The sequence below is a fragment of the Thermobia domestica genome, chromosome 14, assembly GCF_964235325.1.
Source record: "Thermobia domestica chromosome 14, izTheDome1.hap1.1, whole genome shotgun sequence".
Taxonomy (NCBI): Eukaryota; Metazoa; Arthropoda; class Insecta; order Zygentoma; family Lepismatidae; genus Thermobia; species Thermobia domestica.
In genome coordinates, this window is record NC_137467.1 from 18,972,110 (window position 1) to 18,997,409 (window position 25,300).

The following is a 25,300-nucleotide window of genomic DNA, read 5'->3' on the forward strand; positions in this document are numbered from 1 at the left end:
TCAAAACCAGAAAGGAAAACTTTTAGTTATGCATGGTTTCGCGTAGATTAGTCGCTACGCTCTCATCTTTGGTGCGAGCGGTCCTGGGATCGATTCCCGGGCTGTCACTCGGTCGAAAAAGTGTAAAATAGTTTTCAGGCCAGATATTCTGGTAAGGTTTTACTCAGTTTTCCTCATTCCCACCAGGCAAATGCCGGGATGGTACCCAACATACAAGTCCTAGGCCGCTTCCTTCCTTCCCTTTCCTAGAATAGTATCAGTTGCGTATTTAGCCCCGAAATCTTACTTACTATAATAAAGTATATGAAATATCTTGCAGAATTTTCACATTTTCAGGCAAAGCCCTCCCGAAAGTTAGCAAAACCCCTCCCGGAACAAAATCGTAAATACGCCACTGGACAGTACGATCGCCAAGTAAAGCCATGAGTCATACGTGACGGGTTAACATGGCTGCTGATGCCGAAAGCTCAGAAATCTAATCATAATCCTTTCAGTTACGGCATACTCTATTTATATATATATATATATATATATATATATATATATATATATATATATATATATATATATATATATATATATATATATATATATATATATATATATTAGGGTAGAAGCGATAGAAAAAATAAAATTCTGGTCCTGCTACATATATCAATTCAAGTATTTAAAAAAGAAAGAAAAGAAGGTCTTGTTTTTAAGCGGTTTTCAGTGTAAAGGTAAAAACAAAATGGCTGCAATGAAATTGCGCACACTATTCCGGTTTTATCACTCTTATCTGATAAGCCGTTGACAAGCTGTCATTATGTATAGGATTGCCCACAAAAAAAATTAAGCAATGTTGTCAGAGGAAAATATTTTCTCTTCTGTTATGTTTCTATGTGTGTGTGTTACAGTATCGACAGTTGTTTACAAGAACTGACTACCGCAACCAATTAGACGATGAATGGTGGCTTAGTAGCGTCCTCTGATTAACTTTTCAGAATGAACTTTTTAGAAAAAAAAAATGAAATTAAGATCAATTGGGAAAGGAGATACGAACATTAGCGTCATTTCAGATTTGGTTTAGGGGGGGGGGGGACAAGATCCCTTGATATAAGTAAAATTTCGCGTTTTTCACTGACTTACTACTATTCTATTGGTAAAATCTATATAAATCTCTAACTCAGGGGGGTCAAATGCCCCTCCGTGCTCCCCTGAATGACGCCCCTGGATACCAATACACAAAAGAAAGAAAGGCTTGAAGAGACATAACTTCATATTGAAGCAGTATGAGTGCTTAAAGGTAATACATATTCAGAATAGAAGACAAGGAGGATTAAATTTTTAAAAATTGAAGCCGTAAAGTTGCAACCAAGAAAATTTTAAACATGTGGATTGTAATATAAAAACTTGGTTTTGGAGGTATCTTGGCTTGTTGTATTTACTGATCAAATTATATTTAGCTAATCCTTAATATAATTTGTATTTTATTTCTAATTTCTGTTTCTATCCTAATCAGAAGGAAAACCTTATTTGCGTACAGATTTTAAAGTTACCATTGTGGCAATGTTGGACAAACAATGCGTGTTCAAAAAGGTCCACAAAGATTTGTGCGCAACGCAATTTGGGATCTAGAGTGTGCGCAATCCAGTTGCTCCCAAAAAAGTCCATGGACACGCACACATGGAAAAATAACACCAAACACACATGCAATTGATCGGGAGCTTACTAACACTGTCGCCACCTCAGCTGTTTTTTTTTTATTTTTAAATCAGTACTGTTTTTTGGGATTTGCGATAGCGATAACTGCAAACTTGCACTTTATCTGAATAATCGAATTACTCACCTCGTCGCAGTGTTCCTTCTATTTTTTTTCTCTTATTATATTTCGAATGAGTCACTCGGTTGTTGTTTCTTCGGGGGCACATACAAAGCTTATCATTTACAAATATAAGAAACTCCACGTAACAAAGACTTAACTTCCTGTATGCTCCCGAAGAAGGATAACCAAGTGACTCATTCGAAATGTAAGGAAAGAAAAATTGAAGGAACACTACTACTAGATGTGTAAGTCAATTTATCAAAAAATGTGTTCCATCCGCTCAGTAAGTAATTGCATTTTATTTACTTAATTATATTTCTAACCAAGATACCATTATTATTATTATTATTATTATTATTATTATTATTATTATTATTATTATTATTATTATTATTATTATTATTATTATTATTATTAAGTATTCTGCCTTTTGGTAGGTCCTGGGATTAATGAAGATTTTTCTTTTCTTCTTCCTAATTTTCAGTTTGGGCCTCGAAATGTTTCTTCCATGCTTCTCAATTTTCAGCTTCCTCTTTTAACTTCCAATATTTTCTTCTATTTTTCAAATCGTGTTTTTGTTCTTCCTATTCCTCGCCTTCCTTTTATCTTTCCTTCTATCGTGGTATAAAGAAGACAATTTCTTCGTGTCAAATCCAATTGGCCTTTCTTGGAAAGATGCTGACTAGAAACGCCCTCTTCTCTCCTATTCGTTTTTAAAACATCTTCGTTTGTTACTCTTTCTGTCCATTTTACGTTCTTCATTTTCCTCCAACGTGCTATTTATTTATTATTCAAGAAACGGAAGAGTGGCCATGCTTAGCGTATTTGCTATAAGGATGGGCAAAACCGTTTTTTATAAAAACCGGAAACCGGTTTGTACAAAACCGAAAACCGAAAACCGACATTTCGGTTTTTTCCAAAACCGGTTCGGAAACTTTTGGAAAACACATAACTATTCTGGTCAGAAATAGAACAAATTTTGGAAAAAAACGGAACCGGTTTTGAAGAAAACCTAAACCGGATCCGGTGAAAAACCAAACCGGTTTTGGAAAATACCAATAACCGTTTTTTTAGGAAAACCCGAAACCGGTTTTGGTGAAAAATCGAACCGGTGTTTTTTGATAACCGAAACCAGTTTTTTTTAATTTTTCAAAAAACGGTTTCGGTTTTTCTAAAAACCAAAAAAACTGTTTTTGTGCCCACCACTAATTTGCTATCGCTATCACCCTTGGGGCGAGCGGTCCGTGGGGATATTCGGTTGAAAAGATGTGACAACTTTTCCAGGTCAGCCATTCTAAGTGAGATTTTTGCTGTGTTTCCCTTATTCAAAACAGGCGAATATTGGGATAGTACCTAAAATAATGGTCGTAGGTCGCTTCCTCCCTTTCCAATCCCTTTCTTCCTCTCAGTGTGATAGCTGAGAGACGTCATTCCTTATATTTAGGGCTAACATTGCCCTATTGATGCCGAAAGCCCAGAAATATAATTCCTAATCATAATACCAAGAAAAGAAAGACAAAATTCCGGAAGTTTAACCGTCCCGGTGATCAAAAAGATTCTTCTCGAACAAGACACGGAATTCCTGGTTAGTTGCACCCAAAACTGGACAGTTTCGAACTATATATCCCTACCGCTTACTGTTTTCCCTCGTAGAGAGCGCGGTGGCTCAGTGCTAGAGCGTTCACCTCCGATACTCGGGGTCCCTAGTTCGATCCCAGCTCGCGCCGTTTGGACTTTGTGGTGTCGTGCTTGTGGGTTTTCTCGGGGTTCTCTCGTTTCCTCCCACCCTTTCACTCATTTCTCTTTATCACTGTCTCCTTTAGCCTAACCGGCGTAAACAAGGGACGTTAAACTTAAAGATTTCATTTCATTTTTGTTTTCTCTCGTTTAGAGATTTCTTGCACTTCCGGCTTCAATAGAGAGATACAGGTCGAAAAGGAGTATATTCTTAGGGTTTCTCACTATCTCTTTCTCATCTTAGCGTGTTTTTGAGTTGATCCGATACCTATTTACACACAGGTGTATCAATGGAAATTTTCGCCCACACTTACATAACATAGTTTGCAAATACAATAATAACCGTAAAAAGAACTTAAAGATTTTTTTTTTACAAAAATACAAGAAAAGATCTTTTTTTTGTGTGTGTGTGTGTGTGTGTGTGAAATAATCAAGTGTTACTAAGAAGTTTGGTTTACCTAAACACAATAGACTTCACTTAGCAACTATTGTGTACCCTATCCAAATATCCAAATTTCAGAATTCTGCGGTACTTCCGCAACAATTTTGTAAAGGAGTTGATGAAATACTTCAAATTATATGCCCGTAGTCAAACTGCCTCCATAAAAAATTGTTGCGTGAGTACCTTAGGATTCTGGAACATATATTTTTGGGTAGCATACACATTAGTTCCTAAGTGAAGTCTTGACCCGACTACGGTAGGTCCCATAGTTTTGGAGCAATGCACCTTTAAAATTTTAACCCAGGTTGGTCTATACTTTTTGTCGGTGTCAGGGACCACCTCCCAAATATTGTCGGTGTTGTTTTGAAAAACAGAAAAAGCAGAATGAAAGCATTGTAAAAATAACGAAAAACAAAGGAAATTGTATTAACTGGCTACACTGGTCCTCCGGCCATCCTTTTCTCTATGCGCTTTTTATTTATTTACTTGCATAAGTTGAGTCTCTGTCTCGGCACGTATCTTATGATGTTTGTTTTCTGGACAACATCCAACGTTTTAAACGAAGAAAACAATACAATTATGATAGTACTAATAAAGTCGAAAGAAAGTGTGTATCATTCTGCTAACGTGATTAGTGAAAGTTTTTATGTACTATCCTTATTTCCGTAATACTGTTTTTTTTCTTTTCTTTACGTGTACATATGTAATCTATTTGCAAATGTAATCATACCAGCTTACTACCTGTTTTTCATGCTAGCCGACAAAAATGCATAAGAAACCAGAACAAGTTGATTTTCTTTTCTTTTTTTAAATAAAATTTTTTTTTCTTTTTTACTTCTACACATGTGGCTCTTAGAAATCTCCGGTACAGCTAGCTACTACTATTTTTCCGGCGTATTTAACCTGTTGTTCTAAACCGGAAATGATTGAACTCACACTTTCATAAGTGTATCCCGGATTTTTACTTGCTCCAGGGAAGCTTACAAGAGGGAGTAATAGTGCAAATTGTGACGATGCCCAGTGACATAACTAAGGGGGAAGGGGACAAACGAGGCCTGTGCTCTGGGCGCCGGATTGGGGGTGCATAACTGTTCAAATATTTTTCACTGTATTTGAAACACGGTACCCATATAGTGAAACAGTCAGAGAAGCTGGGTATGATAACCAGTAACAAGAGAATACTTTTGTCGTTGCCCATTACGTACAGCGATACTTAAATTAAGGGCTAACGAACTCCAGTCTTTAGAAAGCTAGAAAAAAATGGAATCTTTAGTTTAACGTCCCACGATTATGCTTTTTTTAGAATAAGGGAGACGAATGATTAAGGCAATTGAATGATGGTAGAATGATAAAGTTGGAGGAAACGGGAATACCCAGTGAAAACACATGCACATGATGTTGCCCACCAAACAATTATTTGCCGCAATCGAACCAGGAACCCTACGCACCAGAGGTAAGCACTCTACCACTGTGCTACCGCGTCCCTCTTTCTAGAAAGCTGGAAAAACAACGATAGAACACAATATGATCAATTACACACATATTCTTCAACTAAAAGACATCTGGCTTGCCATAACCTTACACAGTTGTGTACACCCCCCTCATGTCCATGACGCACCCCTCTCAATTGTCTATCCGTAGATGTTCTTCCATGAAAAAAATCTATTCGATTAATGTTTACACCCCCTCAAACAATTTTATATAGATTTTTAACCCCCCAAATATTTCAATGACGCAGTTTGCGTCATAGCCCCCCTTTGTGGGCACCCCTGCCTTACAGAAGTTATAATACCATGAAATGTATAAGGTAAATGGCTAGAAGGTTAGCGTACGTGTCTTCGGTACAGGAGACTCTGCTTCGATTCCCGGTGGAAGCTCATCTGGTTCTGATGCCACATTTTAAGTTCTAGATTCACGTTCCATATATAACCTCGCTGCTGAACGGACACTAAACTCAAATCCAAGTAAAAGAGAGAGAGAGAGAGAGAGAGAGAGAAAAAAAAACGAAGTGGTGGTAACTGACAACATACTAGAAGGACATTGTTTTCCGTGCTAGAGTAAATATTTGAAGTTTCAACAAGTCTGAGACTTGTTTCGGACAACGAACTCTTAGCCATCGAGTGAGACAATGCCAAAAGCAGGTCAGTGCACAGCCACGGAAGCGTGAAAGAAGGTCTTGGCATGAATTTCAAAAATCATAATTTCTTTTCGGTCTTCCAATTTTCTATTTTGTCTGGCATTTCAAAGCAAGATTTAGAAAAAAGAAAAGAAAAAACAGGGAAAAGCCACAGTGCAGCCTACAGGACAATGCATCGTTTTTCAATGGATAAACAACTAATGCTGCTTCATACGTCCGTTTAAACATTTCTTGCCAAAAACGGGTGACTGATTCTCGTTCCATTCCGCGAGCAAGCAAAAAAGCAGAAGACACACATTCTAAGTACATCTTATTTACGACATACAACTACCCATATATAAACAGTAAAACGTTAAGAAAACAGAAACTCAGCACTCCACCCCGTATTGATATCCAACTGCAATCCTTTTTATTTAGCGACGACACGAGGAAAGAAATTACAGCGATCGTGGGAAAAAAAATCGAATTCGAGATTTCAAAGTATTTACACAATTCACGGCTTATTATCATTAATAATAATAATAATAATAATAATAATAATAATAATAATAATAATAATAATAATAATAATAATAATAATAATAATAATAATAATAATAAGTACTCTGCCTTTTGGCAGATCCTGGTACTTATGAAGGTCTTTTTTTCTCCCCCCCCCCCCCCTTCAATTTTAGGTTTGAGCCTCGGAAATGTTTCTTCCACGTTTGTAAATCTTCAGGTTTCTCTTTTAAGAGGCCTCATCCCGGCGAAACTTAAATACCGCTAATTTTATGGTAATGATGTGACATCTTCAAATAGATAAAAGATAATCGAAATGTGGAACAACAACGCCCTAGACAATATCATTTTACATGAGATACCGTTATCACGACTCACTTATCTGCTTTCGATTTCCAACCATTTTGAAAATCGGCATTTATTTTCGCGTTTCTAAAGGGTTGAATACGGAAAGCCACTAGGTGACTTGTGATAACGGTACCTCATGCAAAATAATATTGTCTAGGGCGCTCTTGTTCCATATTTCAATTATCTTTTATCTATTTGAAGATATCACATCATTACTGTAAAATCAGCGGTATTTTAATTTCGCTGGGACGAGGCCTCTTAACTCCCAATATTTTCTGTTTTTCAAATCATCGATCAGTTGTGTTCTTCTTCCTATTCCTTGTTTTCCTTCCATTTCCTTCTATGGCGCCATGAAGAAGACAATCTCTTCGTAAGATGTGTCCACTCCGATTGGCCTTCCTACGGACGATGCTGGCTAAAACAGTCCTCCTCTTTTCTATCCATTTTAAAACATCTTCGTTTTTATGTTCTCTCTGTCCATTTTATGTTCTCCATCTTCCTCCAACACCACATTACGAAGATCTTTAAATATTTCTTCTCTAACTTCCAGTGTTCGAAGTGGGGGGAAAAGCAGAGGCAGTATGCTTTATTACGATTTTCACTCGACATGCCGGCTATCTAAATGTTGAAATATAGTGAAAGTATGTTGCCTAAAAGATTCTATTTACATAACTGAAAACCATTAGAGAGCTTTTCTGTAGTTACGGGGGGAGGGACACAGAGATATTTTGATCCCCCACCAACAACTTTCTGAAAAAAATATCCCTTTATGTTGTATTACGTAGGGAATTATACAGGAATATGATCAAAAACTGAGTTTTATATTAACAATTTCCTGCGGGATAACTCCTGGAACCCCTGAACCCCTACTAGACTGTGGGATATTCCAATCCCCGGAAGATCCATCCATCACAACAGACAATCCCTAAATCCGCCCATGTTCAAAACGCGACATTTATATGCATTACGGCAAGAAGACATAGATGCATAAGAAAGAAACAATTCAATATGGCACATCAAACTATTAACTAGATGACCTTTCTTGAAGACACCTCATTTTAAAAACAAAAGTTAGGAAAAAGATAACAAAAATCGGTGTTTGTCAACTTAGAAATTATTTCTACATAAGAAATAAAATCTTTTTACAGACAAAGGTATTTGTCAATTACTTTGTATAAAAATGGATTTATTAACGGTATTTACCACATACTCTCCAGTGACGGTATGTTTTGACCACTGAAAAACCAGAGGTTGTATGGCATACCGTCTCACTTCGACCACTGCTAACTTTCGTAATGTCCAAGTCTCTGAAGCATGCGGTCCAATGCTCCATATATAGCACTTGACAGTCTCTGAACCATACAGTCCAATGCTCCATATATAGCACTTGACAGTCTCTGAACCATATAGTCCAATGCTCCATATATAGCACTTGACAGTCTCTGAACCATACAGTCCAATGCTCCATATATAGCACTTGACAGTCTCTGAACCATATAGTCCAATGCTCCATATATAGCACTTGACAGTCTCTGATCCATACAGTCCAATGCTCCATATATAGCACTTGACAGTCTCTGAACCATACAGTCCAATGCTCCATATATAGCACTTGACAGTCTCTGAACCATACACCCCAATGCTCCATATATAGCACTTGACAGTCTCTGAACCATACAGTCCAATGCTCCATATATAGCACTTGACAGTCTCTGAACCATACAGTCCAATGCTCCATATATAGCTTCCTTAGTCGAATATTAAGCCTACTATTTAACAGTGATCTTTTCTTGTTGAATGCTTCTTTGACTATAGCAATATTCCGGAAGTAAAATAGTCAACCGTTCAGATCATGGCTTATAAATACCGAAAAAGTGATGTTTTCGATAAGGCGCGCATCCAGATTTTTTTTTTTTTTTTTTTTTTGGCGGGATTGGTCGAAGCTTGGGGAAGGGGGTCTAATACTACAAACCACTACGTTTATGGTAGTATTGAACAGATATTATTCTGTACCGAAAAAGACGATAAAGTAATTGTAAAATACTTCCACCTCACATATTAAAAAAAAAAAAAAAGAACTAGATTGTTTCTTTATTAAGGTTGGTTTAAAGGGACAATTTCGTCGATAAATGGCACTACAGTCTTTCTATCTCTCCCATGTATTTGTTTACCTTTCACAAAAATTTACAATTTCTCTTACAAATTTCAACCTAGAGACTTCAAATTTTTAGAGAAGGAACTTCATAACCTATTTAAAGGGAACAATCCGTGTCGATTTTTTATTGAGAATTTTCTTCACTGTTGAAATGGCTTGATTGTTGAAATGGATACCCAAAACTTTGACAATGGAACTGTTTCAACAGTGACGAAAATTCTAAATAAAAAAAAAAATCGGTATGGATTATTCCCTTTAATATGTTATGAAGTTCCTTCTCTAAAAATTTGAAGTCTCTAGGTTGAAATTTGTAAGAGAAATTGTAAATTTTCGTGAAAGGTAAAAAATTACATAGGAGAGATACGAAGACTGTAGCAACATCTATCGGCAAAACTTGTCCCTTCACACTCAGCTTAAGAGAAAAAGTACAGACGAAGTGTAAGATCAAATTTTCATGCTACATCAATCATTTCCTTGTTAAACTAGTATAGTTTATATTGAGAAATTGTACAGTCAGCTACAAAAGTTATTTCCGTTTTGATGAAATTAGTTTCGTAAATAACTTCAGAATAGGACAATTTGAGTACAGTTTTCAGTAAATTAAAAAGAAATGTAATGTTCTGTTACGTTCCAGCCACACCACCGTTGTATGTTCCAGCCATGCTATAGTTGTTCGTTCCAGCCAAGAATGTTATAAAATAGAGGATCTGCTCATATGTATCTTCATCTATTAACTTAACGCCAGTGTTGCCAACAAATTAATACAAAAAGTCGCTAAATAGGACATGAAATGACTCCAATTTTGGGTGAAAAGTCGCAAAAAAAAAAAAAAAAAAATCCTGGAATTTTGCCTCTTATATATATATAAATAAAGTGTGTGTGCGTAATATACTGTACGTGTGATCAATTCAAGCCATAGTACTATCTACGCTACAAGAACGTATATAAAAGACTCATACATAACTAACAATAATTTCCTTTTTTTTAAATATATTTTTAACTTTATGCTCAATTTTCCTTCAACGAAATCAAAGATGAGTTTAGAAAAATGAACAAAATTAAAGGTCTAGAAAAAATTCTTACTTCACTTCTACTCACGCTTCTACAGATAATCTGTTTGCTACCGGTAATGTATTATTTGTGCCTCTAAACAGAAGTTCTGTAAACTAAAGGACATTAAAAGCTGGAGTTGGTTCCCGTTAGAAGGCAAGAGATAACACCAATCAAAGCGGGGATATAGAGATAAATGTTATGTACTTTCCCAACTCGTCAACTTCTACACTGAGTCAAATAAGCTAAAGGAAAATAAGCATATAACTGAACTGATTCGAGTTAATAGTACTTATTTTAGGACAAGTTGTTCGCAGCACAAAAGTCGCTAAGTCGTCAAATCATCATTCCAAAATCACCAAAAAAGTCGCCAATCGGAAAAATTATTTTTTGTCGCTATCCTGGAAGACCAATCCCCTAGATTTAGCGACTCTTCCCCCAAAGTGGTAACACTGCTTAACGCAGCCAAAAAAACAACCGAGTATCTGTCAAGGCATCGGGTCTAATTGGCTACTCTCGTTTCCGCCATGAATGTTGGCTCAAAGCATTGCGATCTTATTGAGTGGAGCAGGCAGAGTGGGGGTGGCGAAACTGTGACGTATGGCTTCACGATTTTGTTGTATATAGGTGGATCCTCTATTTTATCATATCCTTAGTTCCAGGCAGAGCACCGTTATTCCCAAAATAAATTTCGACAAAGGGGAAGAACTTTTGTACGTTGAGTTAGAAAGGTTTTGGGCAGGGTCCCAAACCAGTGGACAACCCGCGGGTGCGCCCCTACCCTCAACATCCTGAGCAAAATTGATGGTGATTCACCAAAGTAGTTGATGACATTTTTTTCCTCTCCCAGAAGGATAGACAGTGTAAACAGGGCCGGATTTAGGGGTGTGTGTGCAAAGGTGCACGTGCACCCCCTTTGTTGTAAATATACACTACCTAAAGTGAGAAGCTAGCAGTGAGTTTTGCAAAAATCAATAGTTTCATTCAATTTTCTGAAGGTTGAAGGAAAAGGATTCATCGAGAGCAGACACAGGCATTTCCAAAGGAATTCCTCATTGACATCACAGATACCTAAAGACATTTATAAAACTCAATGTAATTCAAATGTACTGGCAGTTATTTGGTGCACCCCCCCCCCTCAGAAAATCCTGGATCCGGCCCTGAGTGTAAATATATAAAGGAGGTTTGGTAAATAAAAAAAGTCGTTAGAAATAAAACGAAAGATGAAAAGTTGTGGATATAGCCTAATTCCACACACACTGAAAGGAAACAAGAAAACCGTTTGACTATAGGAAACCACCACCAATATTTGCTACTAAGGTTTATCTATTTTTTTAAAAGAAATCTTTTTATCTAGCTTTCCAATATACAACATGTTCGCCTTCACTCAAAACTTATTATAAACAAAACACTTGCGTTTCTTTAACCAATAAAAATATACTTTTCTTGTCCTGCCCACTTTTTTTTTTTCTGTTCCACATTAAGCAAACAATTTTCACGTGTGCGTTAACTGTTCAGCACTTTTCCTCATTCCATGGATTTTCTGCACAATATTGAGAACACAGTTCACCCAGCAACTTGTTTGATTAATTAACTAAATGTATTGATTTATTGCAAGAATAATGGAAACTTAAAGAGGACAGATAAAGCATAATCAATAAAACAAGGCACGACGTTGAAAAATGACCATTCATTTGAACGTACGTAGATACAGTAATTTAGTATACAGGATTTTTTTTCTAAAAACACAAGATGAAAACAGGCGACGATAAAAGTTTATAAAATTGAACATTGAATTTTCTTGAGTTAATAAATAAATAAATAAATAAATAAATGGGGAGGAGAAGGATGTAATCCCTCCCCCTAAGTTTAAGAAGCATATGCTTTTTAGTCAATTGTATACATAACCTATGTGTATATAAAAGTGAAATGACTATGTTTGTGTCTTAACAACTCTTGAACCACCCGACTGATCTCGGTTAAATTTTCAACATAGATTAAATTCGGACCTGGAATGGTTTTCATTTCACTTTGACGGTGCAACTTAGAGGAGAGGGGGGAGATATTTAAAAATGATCGAAAATGACCGGTATTAGTGTCGAATTCATAGTTGCTGAGATTAACAGTGACATTCCCAATGCCGTTTAAATCCAAATTCAGCCTTTTATATCCAAAAGGAAACGTATTCTCCCCGTGCAAAGAACGGGTATTCTGCTAGTATACTAATAAACAACGTAAAACTCTTATAGAAAATATCTGTGGACAATCTTGCGCCCGCCCCGCTGCCAAAATCTAAAATGAAGCTACTAGTCACAGTGTACACCACGAGAAACAGTTTGGTTTGCTTTTTGGTAAATTAGACTCCTAACAATCTAAATTTTACCAAGCCTAGGCTTAAATATGGCATTTTACCTCAAATTAAATTAAGTACACTTTAACATAAATACCTATTTAAAAGTAGATGAATGAAAGTAGCTATTCAAGATGAATGAATATTTGAAAGTAGATAATACTTAAGACGAATAGATATTTGAAATAGAAAATACTTAATATGAATAAATATTTGAAAGTAAATAATATTTACGATGAATGAATATCTAAAAGTATATAATATTTACGATGAATGATTATTTGAAAGTAGAAAATACTTAAGATGAATAAATATTTGAAAGTAGAAAATATTTAAGATGAATGAATATATGAAAATAAATAATATTTACGATGAATGAATATTTAAAAGTAGAAAATATTTAAGATGAATGAATATTTGAAAGTAGAAAATATTTAAGATGAAAATATTTGAAAGTAGAAAATATTTAAAATGAATGAATATTTGAAAGTAGATAATTGTTAAGATGAATGAATATTTGAAAAACATATTTAAGTCTTCAGATTTCTCAAATAGTTCCACTTTGGAGCTGTACTCCACGAAAACATTAGAATTTTGCATTATTGAGCATTATACAAACCCGCTAGGCTCAAGAACACAGCAGATAGTCTATCAAGTAAGGATAATATCCACAATTACTCACATAGGAATATGTGAGGAGTCGATTTTTCATTGTCTATATCTTGGGATCAACTACAAGGTTCACATCCACCAACGAATTTCATTCTTAATATTCAAACCCTCTACATGTTGGCCAAAATTAATGGTGATCCGTACAGTAATTCTTGAGATTTTGTGTCTGCCGGACGGACACATGGACAGAGTAAATACACAACAAAAAAATGAGGTGTTAAAATAACACGAAAGTGACTACCACTGTAGCGTGTTACTTGTGTGTGTTATTCCAGCACCAAAGATATCGCATTCTGAGCATATCATAAATAACTAGTAATTGGCAGTGAGAATTTGCCTTAGTTTTTATTGTTTGCTGTGAGCAAACTTTTACGCAATATATTTCGCGTTTATACCAAGTAATGAGTAAGTCTATGTTTTCTGTAATCAGTCACGAAAATAGTGTTGTAAGCCTAAGAATTGTCTGACATTTACATGATTAACAGTGCTGCCATTTGTTGTTCTTATGCGCTATGAACTTAATGGAATAGTACGTTGTTCGTTACTTTTTAGTGCAAAAATACGTTGTTCGTTACTTGATGTTGAGCGAATTATGAACATTGTTGACAGTATAGCTAATAATAATGTGACTGGGACAACATTTGGACATTACAAACTCTATATTTAACAACACTGGAATGGCGGGGACAATAATATTGGCAGTGTTGACACTACGTTAACAATACTGCTATGACTGGGACAATATTTAAGTATTGTTAACGCTATAACAACACTGATATACCTAGGACAAGAATATGATTATTGCTAACACTATATTAATACTAATATGGCTGGAATAACATTTGGGTATTGTTCGTGGTATATTAACAACATTGACATGACTGGGACAATATTTGGGCATTGTTGTTAACCAAAACTGGTATAGCTGGGACAACCATAGATTATATTAACAATATAACGAGCAGGCGCACATCCAGAAATTTTTATTGGGAGGAGTTCAATATGACAAATCACTTTGCCTACGTAGTATTGAACGGGTAATATTCTGCACCTGAAAATTAGGGATGGCCAGAACCGGTTTCTGGTGGAACCGGTTTTCGGATCTGAACGGATCAGGTTCTAGGAGATCCGGTTTCGGAACCGGTTTTCGGATCCAGGTCTGGAACCGGTTCCGGAACCAGTTCCGGAACCGGTTCTGAAAACCAGATCTCCAACGAAACTTTGTGACCATTCCTACGCTAAACCCGAGCTGCTGGCAGGCTGTGAACAGTGTGCTAGATGAATTAGTGGAACCGACAGGCAGGCGCCCAGGCGGCGGCCGCTTGTCTCATTTGGCTAAATAAACTGGGTAACTGGCAAACGCATTGGCTAAACAGGAAAACTGGCCAACTCATTTGGCTAAACACACACTGGTGGATCAAATTTTTTTCTGGGGGCACAAGCGGGTCTGGGCGGGGAGGGCACAAGCGCATGGTGCTTTTTGCAGTGTTTTGAAGGTGAAGTTTGTGCCTCCTTTACGGGTCTTTGGGGGCTTTCAAATCCAGGTTTGGAACCGGTTCCTAAGATCCGGTTCTGGAACCGGGTTTTCGGATCCAGGTCTGGAACCGGTTCCTAAGATCTGGTTCTGGAACCGGGTCTTCGGATCTAGGTCCGGGACCGGTTCCAGAACCGGTTCTGAAAACCGGATCTCCGAGAACCGGTTCATAGTGGAACAAGCGAAATTTAAGACCATTTTTTTTTAATGCTACATCAATGATTTCCCTGTTAAACAAGTATAGTTTTATTGAGAGTGAGCAAATGCATACTGAGCTATTTTAGTTTTCTTTTTAGTCGGGGTCTGGACCTGGTGCAATCCCCGTGTGTCCCTGATTATAAGTAATATGACTGGGACTATCATATGGTTTGTTGGCTTTATATTATCAATAGACCTACTAACTAATTAAAACTAACTCTATGGCCTATGGAACCCGGAGGTTCAATGCCGCGCTCACAAAAGCTCTCCACTAACTTCTATCCTTAGCCAATTGGTTCCAGTTTCTACTTTGTATTCCTATCTCTGCGAGATCCATCTTAATATTGTCCTCCCATCTGCGCCTAGGTCTTCCTAATGGTCGTTTTCCGATTGGTCTTCCAGTTAAGACTTTGAAAGCGTTTCTTCTTTCTTCCATTCTAGCTACATGACCTGCCCACCTAATCCTCCTAGACTTGACGACTCTAACAATGTTGGGTAAACCGTATAAATTATGTAGTTCCTCGTTATGGAGTTTCCGCCATTCCCCATTCCCGTTCCTCTTGGGTCCGAATATTCGTCTCAGGATCTTGTTCTCAAATACTTTCAGTCTATGTTCTTCCCTCAGAGTAAGCGACCCTGTTTCGCAATCACACGTAACAACAGGCATGACTATAGTTTTGTATATTTTAAGTTTCAGATTCCTCGACAGAATTCGCGACGACATGAGATTTTGAACCGAATAGTAACACGAATTCCCTTCTTTTAGTCGACATTTAATTTCTTCGTGAATATGATTTTCGTCTGTTAATATTAAACCTACTAGTAGTCTGAATTAATATTACTGGTACAGCAATGTAATTATTGTGTTATATTAGCGACACTGGTATGGCTGGGATAGACATATAATTATAAACACTATAATTACAATGCTGGCATATAGTAATACTGATGTTGTTGGTGCTATGTTAAAAGTGTTGTTTGTGGAGTATATCTGGTATGAATTTAAAATTGTAACTTATGTTATTACACTGTAGACACCTTCTATGTGTCACTTTAAAGATTTCATGTTAAGCAACGGTGATTAATATGCCATACTTGAAACATCCTTCGGTTTTTCCGTCTGCGGTTATATCTAAATCAGTTGTTGACATCATATTACGATAACGTCCAATTTTATTTCTTTTTCCATGTTAATATCACCAGGTACATGCATGGGTGTTGATTGGAAATTGTCTTTAGATACTACTGTAAATGTTAATTTATGCGATCTGCTGCAAACGATTCGAGAAATCATAGTTGTATCAAAACAAGTCTTTAGGCATGCCGTGAATACATTTTGCTGTATTAAAGCGTTTTATACTAACAACGGATAAGCCCACACAAGTGTGTGTGTATCATTTTTAGGAGTCTGTATGTTACTATTAGAAAACAAAAACAAGATTGATTGAGGTTTAATTGGGCCGTCGGCATCAAGGCTATTTGTCCCCGTCACAATCATAACGAGAATAGACGACAGTAATAGATAAGGTTTAATAGGGACGTCAGCATCAAGGCTATTTGTCCCCGTCACAATCATAACGAGAATAGATAACAATAATATATTAATTGAGGTTTCGTTACTTAAATAACTGATCGAATTATTCTGATAACGAGTATCCGAATACCTTTCAACAACATTAAAAAGCATTTTTCGTGTTGTGCATGGTAGTACTGTTAAAATTCAAAAAATTGATTCTCAGAATATTTCTTATTCGAATTTTCGAATAATTACTCGGGTACTATATAATCATTCCAAAAATCACTCGAACAATGAATAATCATTCCAATAATTACTCGGATAACGAATAATTATCCAAACAATAACTCGAATAAAGAAAAATTATTCGAACAGTTACTCGGATAACGAATAATCATTCAAACAATTACCGAATAACAAATAACTATTCGAACAATTACTCGGATAACGAAGAATTATTCAATTACTGGATTATTTGAACAACTACTCGGATAACGAATAACTGAACAATTAATTGGATAACTAATAATTATTGGAACAGTTACGAGGATAACGAATATTCGAACAATTACTCGCATAACTCATAATTATTGGAACAGTTACGAGGATAACGAATATTCGAACAATTACTGGCATAACGAATAATTATTGGAACAGTTACTCGGATAACAAATAATTATTGGAACAATTACTCGGATAACGAATAATTATTCAATTACTCGGATAACGAACAATTACTTGGATAACGAATAACTTCGAACAATTACTCGGATAACGAATAACTATCGAGCAATTACTCGGAAAACGAATAATTATTCGAACAATTACACGGATAACGAATAATTATTGGAACAATTACTCGAATAGTTAATAACTTCGAACAATTACTCGGATAACGAATAACTATTCCAAAAATTACTCGGATAACGAATAATTATTCAAACGATTACTCGGATATCGAATAATTATTCGAACAATTACTCGGATAACGAAGAACTGAATAATTACTCGAATAACGAATAATTATTCAATTACTCGAATAACGAATAATAATTGGAACAACTGCTTGAATAACGAATATTCAAACAATTACTCGGATAATGAATAATTATTGGAACAATTACTCGAATAACGAATATTCAAACAATTACTCGGATAACGAATAGTTATTGAAACAATTACTCAGATAACGAATAATTATTGGAACAATTACTCGGATAACGAATAATTATTGAAATAATTACTCAGATAACGAATAATTATTGGAACAATTACTCGGATAACGAATAACTATTGGAACAATTACTCGAATAACGAATAATTATTGAAACAATGACTCGAATAACGAATAATTATTGAAACAATTACTCAGATAACGAATAATTATTGGAACAATTACTCGGATAACGAATAACTATTGGAACAATTACTCGAATAACGAATAATTATTGAAACAATTACTCGAATAACGAATATTCGAACAATTACTTGGATAACAAATAATTATTGGAACAATTACTCGAATAACGAATATTCAAACAATTACTCGGATAACGAATAATTATTGAAACAATTACTCGAATAATGAATATTCGAACAATTACTGGGATAACGAATAATTATTGGAACAATTACTCGGATAACGAAAAATTATTGGAACAATTACTCAGATAACGAATAATTATTGGAACAATTACTCGGATAACGAAAAATTATTGGAACAATTACTCGGATAACGAATAACTATTCGAACAATTACTCGGACAAAAATAATTATTCGAACAATTACTCGGATAATGAATAACTATTCGAACAATTACTCGGATAACGAATTACTATTCGAACAGTTACTCAAATAATGGAAAATTGTTCGAATATTGAAAGTGTATATTTAGATTTGCGAATATGAGCAGAAGAAATATTCAAATAATTCTAACATGTCACACTCAATGTGCTTTCTATGCAGTAAGTCTTAAGCATTTAAAAGTACAGAAAAGTTCTCATATCACCATATATTTCCCCTTACATCATAACACGGCATTGGTCCAAGAGAGGGGACACGGGAGGGGGAAAGGAGAAGGGATAAAGAAATTTTTCGCATGCATCCATGATGTTCATATGAGTGTGAAATGACCTCCAACAGTTTAGCGCTGTGGTTGGATCCAATTCAAGAATTCGGATTGCGTTCTGGTTTGTTGACGAAACGCGTCCACAAGACTTTTGCAGTTAACAGAAGTTCCAACCTCACTTCCCGATACGTTCCCAGTATTTTGATTACTCTCACGGAATTATTCTTTCCTTGATCTCAATGTAACCTATGCACACTTTCACTATACAATGCACTATTCCCCAACCGGCGGCCCGCGCGACATATACTTGGGCCTCTTTTATACTTTTCTGGAATTCTTTTATACTTGGTAAACTTGGACTTAAGACAACATCGCGAGTGACACTATTCATCCCAGTGACTACCATAAAATATAGATTCAACATTAATATTAGTTATTTTCGATTATTATTGCCACTCTTTTCTCACCACTACGGTTGATAGGACTGTCTTACCTCCCATAATACTTTTTGCACATTGTAAGTATGTGTATATCAACTTGATCTAAGAAATAAGCTTATAACCCAGTTTCATGTTCTTAACATAAGAAACTCCTGAAATACTGTATTTTTGGTGTAAATTTTAAACTAAGTCTTCACTTTTCAACCCCTTTCAACCCCTGGACCGGCCTTAGCCGATTTGCTGTGCACTGGCATCACTCCTTCCTTCCTTTCTCCAGAAAGGATCTGCGATTTTTAGTACGCTAACACATCATGAACAACGAAGGGGAGGGAAAGTGCACTTGCACTCAGAAAGACCAAAATACTACAAATAGCCTACAATCTCGTGTCTTTTTTCTTTAAATGGATTTTTTTGTCACTGTAAGATAAAGTAAACACATCTGCAGACAAAAGATGGTAAACCTTTTTATGGAATTCAATATCGAGCTTCAAAATCTCAATATATTAGTTTGCAATTCCAATGCAACCAGCTCTTTTATCTTTATTTCTTGATTTTCCTTCTACGTCTGTTAAATTTTTAAAAAAATGTTTCCACCTTCAATGATAAGGAATGTGTTTATAACAAAGACAAAATTGGTTTTAATATCAAAACTATGATAACTAACTAAATAGAACATGTGGTTGCTACTGTTCGAGAATTGAGTTCTTGTATTTGACAACAATCAAGCAATTTATGCTAGGATTCGTTTGACCATTTGCTTTAGCACTGTCCATGTGATCTTAAACTAATGCGACCTAAACATGATTTATGAATGTAGTATTCAAATAGAAGGTCAGCTTAGTAAATTTAACTACCATCATCATGAAGTATATTTCCAACAAGAAATATTTATTTAAAAAAAATATAATCATGATAGATTTTGCCGCCCCATGCAAATGCACGTGGGCCATGCTCCCCCCCCCCTACAGAATTGTAAACAGCCTATGGTCTCTTCCAGAATTCGGTTTATGCCAAGCCAACGGTATGGTTTTGTATATCGGACACAAAGACACACAAAAACCAACAGTGTGAATTTGTATACCGAACAAACATACAAACAAGAAAATAAACAAACAAATACACTCATCTTTATACATTAAATATTATATGCAGTGGTGCCAACCCGTGGGCGAAAATCGCATTTTATGGGATTATTTGACATTAATTATTCGGATTGGAATAAAGGGAATTTCCATCGAAATTGGCAACACTGGAAATTGGATTTTTCACTATATGTATAATCTACGCCAACAAAATTCTGTATGAGAAAGAAGTAAACATAACGAATCGTCAATAAGCGTGTCAATGTTGCCAACTTTTAGTCTGAAGTCTTTTGTTTCTTATCGACAAAGTCTATGCTAGTGAGGACTGATTTAATCATATGCGATTCTTAAAAATCAAGAAACGAAATTTGTGCTCTGATATTTGAAGAAAGAGGGAAACAGAACAATGAATAAAAGTATCAAATGAGAAACAAACCAGATATGGCGTGGGTCAATGAAAACTTGACCCACGACTAACCACCCACCGTAACCATGACCCACTGGATGCACCATCCACCATGACCCACTCTGACCCATTGTGACCCACTCTGACCCATCAAAACCTATCGTCATCAACTCTGACCCATGATCCATGCCCTCCTCTCCACTGACTAAAGAGTTTCCACCAGAGTCGGATTTGGGTTTGTTGGGGCCCTAAGCTGCTAAACGTTATGGGGCCCTTTAAATATCAAAATGAACATAGGCACCCTATATCCAGAAATGAAGAAACTAATGATATTTTAGAAAGCAGACTAGCAGAAGGGGCCCCATTACTTACATCATAGTAATCTACACAACACGAAGCACTGTTACTATATGTACATTTTACTTTATTTATTATTTTTCCTAAATTTTGAACATGTACAGCCAGTTGTTTCCTTAAATTTTTGGGGCCCCCAACAAAGTGGGGCCCTAAGCTATAGCTTGTTTAGCTTATATGTAAATCCGGCACTGGTTCCCACTTGTAATAAAACAAGGCTGTGAAATTATCACTAATCGGAGATGAATTTCTATGGTCAATCGCCTCAAGCACCGCTCTGTTACAATTACCAGTGGATTTGATCTTTACTATACCTACGTATAGGGATGCGCACGAGACGAGTCGAGACAGGATTTTCCTGACAAAATTCGAGTCGAGACACGGCTCTTCCAATGGTGAAATATACATTTTTCGAGTATAGACATCACTTTTACAGTACATTTTCGAGACGAGACAACCACAAATCTTGTCTCGTGCGCATCCCTACCTACGTATAAAATGGTAAAGTGTTTGTCTGGGCCATATTACGATGAATTTCAATTTGATTATCATATATAATTATTTCCTTGTTGAATTACGGACACGTTTCACTGGAAAATAGGATAAAATTTGGAAGTTTCAAATCAAAGTAAAGTAGAGTAACATAAAGGGGAAAAAAAGTATAAAATTCGACTGTGTCTCGAAAGCCAAGTAGTAAGTCCTATTGCTATTATTATAAATATCAATATCCAAAAGTGTCTGGTAGAAAAATTGAGGCCTTGAAAGTAAAATGTAGACAAATTTACCAGAGTTGTATACAATGCACTTAGCAGAGTGGGTCGGTGTCACTCTTCTTGATCCACGAGCCACTGACAAATCATGACCCACCTGACCCACGAGCCACTGACCCACTCCATTTCTGAAACAATCCATTTTCAAACGTTCCACAGTATATGCTTGGAGAAAACTTTTCTATCAATCGGCTCAGTATAAGGTGAAGGTACAAAGCAGGTCTGTATCTAAGGGGGGGTCTAGGGGGTAAATCTTTACTGCCTCCCTACAATTTTTACGGTAGGCTTGCAAATGAACTATAATATGGTGATGGAATGTATGGTTGTATCGCCCCCCCCCCCTAACTTCTACCGGCATCCCCTACATCTTTGGGCTGGCTACCGGCCTGGTACAAAGATGTGATGAAGTCACTGCATTTCTGAAAAACATAACAAAATATACTTGTTTTCCATTAAGAAAAATAGTTATTCACAAATTCCTTTATAAACGTGGGAGATTAAAATTTATTGATAATTCACCCAAAATTGAAAATAGTAACACACGATATACATAAATTTCATTTTATTATTATTATTATTATTAATAATAATAATAATAATAATAATAATAATAATAATAATAATAATAATAATACTGTGTGGGAAATTATGATGCAAAATGGGAATTTTTGCCACTTAACATGATATTTCATAGTTGGCATGACTAATTAGAAGATAAATTATTATTATTTAGGCATCGGAATAATTAGTAATAATTCCCCAATAGAAACTAGACCTTGCAAGACGCCCTTCACGTTCATTAACAATGCTACCATTCTCTTAATTAAAACATTATTTTTAAAGTGACAACACATACATATACATCACATTCGTTACATATCGAGTTTTTAATGGCCAGTGTGTAGCAGGTCTTAATGTCAACAAAAAGACATAATTAAAAAAAACATTTAAAAAAACTACCTTTCAAATTTATGAGAGAGCACTTCAAGGTACTATATATACCTACTATATATAATTTATATCCGTATATTATTTTTCAGTACTGAATACCAAATTATAGCATTACAAAAATAATCGTTTCAGATTTCTCCACAATTCATGCTGTTTTTTTAAGATTTACACAGATATTTGATTGTAGAATTTTCAATTAATAACGAGAGTGATTCGTATTTAAATAAAAAGTATGATGCTAAATAATGGTGAAAAAAGCATGAGTCAATTATGTTTTGTTATTTATTACGAGTTGCTGTTCAGCTATTAAGCACAGTGTAAATAAAAGTGTGCATAGAAGGTCAACGTAATATGTAAACTATGTATGTATATTCACAAATGGTAAGTAAAATTTGAAAATGGATGAAATTCCGCAAGTTTGTAGGTTAAGGTAGGCCTGACTTAACTAAAAATAATATAAAATAAACCATTTTCCTTTTGCTTGTTTTTCATAAGTGAAAGCAAATAACGAAATGCAACTTACCACAATCATAGATAATGTTATTCTACAACAGAAAATATAAACCTGAAGAATTTTCAGTGTTGCCATCAATAAAAATTAGAGTTGCTAGGACAACATTTAACCAGTTAAGGCAGCGGCTGGAGGAACAAACTCAACTGCATTTGATTACGTATCATGTTGTTTTGGTATCCTGTGAACTACTTTTTAAATAACATTATTATTTAATTTTAATAACTGTATGTTAAAACTATTTTGTTTATTACAAACTAAATACAATTATTATTTAAAAAGTAGTTCGTGTGATACCAAGATAACATGATACGTAATCAAATGTAACTTCAGCTGGGTTCGTTCCTAATAGTCGTTGACTTACCAGAATAACAACACTGTAAGTTCTATGGATGGCAACACTGAAAACACTTCAGGTTCATATTTGCTCTTGTAGAATCAGAAAGATGGTAAATTTTGTATTATTTTAAATAAGGAAGGAGCACTTTCAAAACTCTTTCAACGCATGTATGCATCATCTTACACGAGCCATGATCTCATTGATATTGAAGGGACGCAAAAAGGACAATAAAAAAAAATAATACATGGTTAGCGTATCTACTTCCGGCGCGGGAGACACGAATTTAAATTTTCCGATTGAAGCTCACGTGGTTCAGATCCCATGTTAAACTGAAAGTCCACGTTTCATATAGCCTCGGAGGTAAAAATGTTGTTTATACTCCAATCCAGACAACCAACAACTAAATCATGTCCTCAAAGTGTTCTTAACGTTTATTCTTGTACCAACAAAATTGGACTTTCGAATGTCTTTTTGTTCCTGAGAGAGGTTTTTCGGGACAATTTTTGCACAAACTTTTGTCATGTTTAACCCTGATGTAGTCGCGCTCATTTTATGACATGAGTAGTCGCTGCGGACTGACACTCCGCAGGTAAATTAAAGTTTTTAATTGCATACTAAATAAATGATATTACAAAAATCGCAAAGAATATTAACTATTTTATTGAAACAATACCGGTATTCACTTTCACGGAAACACTCGTTATAAAACTATTATTATTTCATCACTTGATTTAGTGATTGTATTTATTGCTAGCGTATTTCTATTTATTTAATTTTCTTGTAGTAAATCGTTGCTTTAGAATGAGTTACAAAACATGTTTTCCGTGATAAAATTTAATTAAAATCCCAATTGTTTAGCATTAGTGTAACTCAGAGCTTATACAATATAAAAGAGATAGTATACATATTGTGGTATTATAGTGTCATTCGCAAAAAAAAAAAAAAAAAAAAAAAAAAAAAAAATCTTATATTTTCCGTCAACATCGATTTTTTTCTATGGAGGCCTTTCAATACAAACTACGCATGTTCTAGATACAATTACATTCTGTAATATTTTCCCAATCACTTAGCTTTCCCACGAGGCACTTTCAATGCATTCTACACACACCACTGATGAATGTTCTAAGCACAAAAATGTTTTGCATCGATTGCAAAAATACCTTGTAGGTCGGTTCTTCTTCTGTCGCATTTACTGCACCTTCCCCGGACGCCTTTGGAAGTTTCAAGTAAGTTTTGAGTAGCTTCCGTTCCAAGAAACTCATGAATTTGGTTCTTCTGCTGACAGTTACTCTAATTTTCAGAAGGATCTCTAGCATTCGTAGGGACAACCCTTTCAAAAATTCTCGTCGGGGAACACACAAGTCACAGTTGTTCGCGTTGTAAAAAATAATGTTGGAATTTATGCCCCCAATGTTGAGCATAGAATAGAACACAACCATCGTCCATCTGCGAGTGTTTCTTGCACAGTCATAGACAGAACATAGTTTGTCCACCATATCAACACCCCCTTTAGTTTCATTGTATGTAAATATCATTTCTGGTTTTCCAGTTTCGGCGTCAACACTGTCACCATGGTGCATGCTTGATATCAAGAGAACATTTCTTTTCTTCTTGGGAATGTATGACACCAAGGTACAATCTTCGTGGAAACTAAACATCGATGATCCCTCGGGACGACTAACTGGCTTTGAAAATTCAAGGGGTAATTCTCTCTTGTTTTTTCTGATGGTACCCAGCAATGTCAATCGATAGTTTACTTTTAAGCTCTTCATTAGTTCCACACTCGTAAACCAATTGTCCGTGGTGACATTTCTACCCGTCCCTTTTATTGGTTCACAAAGTCTTTCAACCATAGATGACGGTGAATTATCCACTCGGTAGGGTCCCGGAGGCTGCATGCCAACATATATTTCCAGATTGCTTGTATAGTACATTT

The 25,300-nt window shown here is 35.6% G+C and overlaps 1 protein-coding gene across 4 annotated transcripts in view; it reads right to left on the reverse strand.

Moving 5' to 3' along the window:
- Positions 1-25,300, reverse strand: part of ZnT77C (Zinc transporter 77C) — a 389,840-nt gene that overhangs the window by 143,021 nt on the left and 221,519 nt on the right. The window lies entirely within an intron of this gene.